Here is a 3382-nt window from a genome sequence, read left to right on the forward strand (position 1 = left end):
TTAGAACACCAAGCTGCTCATCGGCTACCTATGTGTAAGGGCCACAGGTTTTCCTGAACTTGCTCATTGGTTGGTGACTTAGGCTTTGGGAGATCCCATGGTTCCAGGCTAGTTGACACTGTGAAGTCCCTGCCCTCTTCGAGTTCTTCAATCCTTTTCAAAACTCTTCCATTTCCAACTCTTCCATAAGACTTCCTGAGCTCCATCTAATGTTTGGTTGTGAGTCTCTGCATATCTTTCCATTAGCTGCTGTGTGGAGCCTATCAGAGGGCAGTTATGCTAGATTCCTGTGTGCAAACATAGCAGAGTGTCAGGAGCCAGATATGGATGTCTCTTGAGGGATTTGGCCAGAGCCTTACCAATACAGATGCGAATGGTTGCAGTCAACCATCCGACGAACAGAGGTACCCTAATGAAGGAGTTAGAGGAAGAACTGAAGGAGCTGAAGAGTTTTGTAACCCCATACGAAGAACAATATCAACCAACCAGTACCCCCAGAGATCCCCGGGACTAAACCACCAACCAAAGAATACACATGGAGGGAACCATGGCTCCAGCTGCATATGCAGCAGAGGATGACCCTGCCTGGCATCAAAGCAAGGACAAGCACTTGGTCCTATGAAGGCTTAATGCCCCAGCAGAAGGGAATGCTAGGACTATGGGACAGGAGTGAGCATGTGGGTGGGGAAAAATAAATAAAAATCACTTCCTTCTTTATTCACAGTACTAGAAATGTGACATATTTACAAATATAAATTGTCCTTAATATCATAATAAAAAAGTATGTCAGGGATTGGTTCTTACCCATGGGATGAGTCTCAATTTGGGGCAGTCTGTGGTTTGCCAGTCCCTCATTCTGTGCTCTATCTTCTTCCTTACACTTCTTGTAGGCAGAAAACACGTGAGATCAAAGCTTTTGTGGGTGGGTTGCTGCCTTTACCCCTCCAGTGGGAGCCCTGTTTGACTATGGGAAGTGGCCATTTTGGTATCCAGATCCCCCCAGTGTGAGGAGTCTCAATTGGAGTTGTCCCCTGAGACCCTCTGAGGCATCTCCCATTCCAGATGTCTGGCATGTCCTAGAGATTTCCCACTAATGCTGATCTCCTTTTCTGATCAATGCACCATGCTCCTCTCCCTATATAGTCCTCCCTCCAGTTCCCTCCTTCCATCAACATCTGATATCTTGTTTGAAACCCCTTTTGAGAAAGAATCAAATATGTTCCTATAACCCTTCCTTGTTATTTGAATTCTTTGAGTCTATTGATTACAACATGGTTATACTACATGCTATGGAAAATATTCTCAAATAAGTGAGAACATACCATGCATGTCCTTTTGGGTCTGGGTTACCTCAGCAAAGATGATGCTTTCTAGTTTCATCCATTAGTCTGTGAAATTGATGATGTTTTTTGTTTTTAATGACTGAGTAGTATTGCATTGTGTAGATATACGATATTTTCTGTATCTGTTCTTCAGTTGAGACATCTAGATTGTTTGGAGTTTCTGGCTATTATGAATAAAGCTGATATAAACAAGGTTGAGCAATTGTCCTTGTGGGATGGTTGAAAATGCCCAGGAATTGTATGGCTAGGTCTAGAAAAATATTCTCAATCGCCTCAGAAAGCAACAAGTTGTATTGCAGAATGGTTGTACAAGTTTATACTACCATCAAGCTGTATTACAGAGCAGAAGTAATTAAAACGTCATTGTGTTATTGTAGAAACAGGCATGTAAATCAAGGGAACCAAATTAAAGATCCTAAAATGAACCCATACAACTATGGACAATTGAATTTTGACAATGAAGCCAAAATCTTACCATTGAAAAGGAAGAACAACTTCATCAAGTGGTCCTGGTCTAACTAAATGTCTGCAAGCAGAAGTATATATATATATATATATATATATATATATATATATATATATATATGAAGTATATATATATATCATCCTGCACAAAACTCAGGTCCGACAGGATCAAAGACCTTGGTACAAAAACAGATATACTAAATCTAATGAGAACAAAAATTGGGGAATAACCTGGAATTTGTTGTTACAAGAAACATCTTTCTAAATGGAACACCAATGGTTCAGGCACTAATTCATGAATGAGACCTCATGAAACTGAAAAGCTTCTCTAAGTCAAAGGGCACCATCAATGGGACAATAGGACAGCCTACAGACTGGGAACAGATATTCCCTAACTATTCATCTGACAGTAGGTGAATATCCAAAATGTATAAAAAAACTCAAGAAGTTAGACACCAACAATCCCAATACCATAATGGACAAATGAGCTAAATTTCTTAACATAGCTGACTGAAAGGTGAAGTGACACTGGGTTTGGAGAAATGGCTCAGCAATAAAGACCTTGTTCTTACAGAGGAACAGAGTTCTAATGACAACATTACATAGTAGCTGACAACCATCTGCAACTCCAGGCACTGGGGATCAAATGTATTATTGTTGTGACCTCTATGTGCATTAAGCATGCATAAAATGTGCATGTGAGCACACACACACAAACACACACACACGCACACACACACACACACACACACATATATATATATATATATATATATATATATATATATATGCATGCATGCAGGCAAAACACTCAGATGCATAAGATAAATAATCAAAAATAAAAGCATGTAAGAAATGAAGATAAAATGAGATAAAGAAGGCAATGGATTACAAAGATGCATAATATATTTTGGATATACACACACACACACACACACACACATATATATATATATATATATATATATATATATTAAAGATGCATATATATATATATATATATATTATAAAGGAGATGTAGAGGAGAGAAAGCATGTGAGATCTTTCCATCTTCTGGGATCTTCTTAATTTCTTTCTTCAGAGACTTGAAGTTCTTATCATATAGATCTTTTACTTCCTTAGAGTCACACCAAGGTATTTTATATTATTTGTGACTATTGTGAAGGGTGTTGTTTCCCAAATTTCTTTCTCACCCTATTTATCCTTTTTGTAGAGAAAGGCCATTGACTTGGTTGAGTTAATTTTATATCCAGCTACTTCATTGAAGGTGTTTACCAGGTTTAGGGGTTCTCTGGTGGAATTTTTAGGGTCACTTATATATACTACCATATCATCTGCAAAATGTGATATTTTGACATCTTCCATTCCAATTTGTACCCCATTGATCTCCTTTTGTTGTCGAATTTCTCTGGCTAGGACTTCAAGTACAATGCTGAATAGGTAGGGAGAAAGTGGGCAGCCTTGTCTAGTCCCTGATTTTAGTGGGATTGCTTCCAGCTTCTCACCATTTACTTTGATTTTGGCTACTGGTTTGCTGTAGATTGCTTTTATCATGTTTAGATATGGGCCTTGGA

Source organism: Mus caroli, unplaced genomic scaffold, assembly GCF_978045245.1.
Source record: "Mus caroli unplaced genomic scaffold, Mus_caroli_1 scaffold_10, whole genome shotgun sequence".
In the NCBI taxonomy this organism is placed as follows: domain Eukaryota; kingdom Metazoa; phylum Chordata; class Mammalia; order Rodentia; family Muridae; genus Mus; species Mus caroli.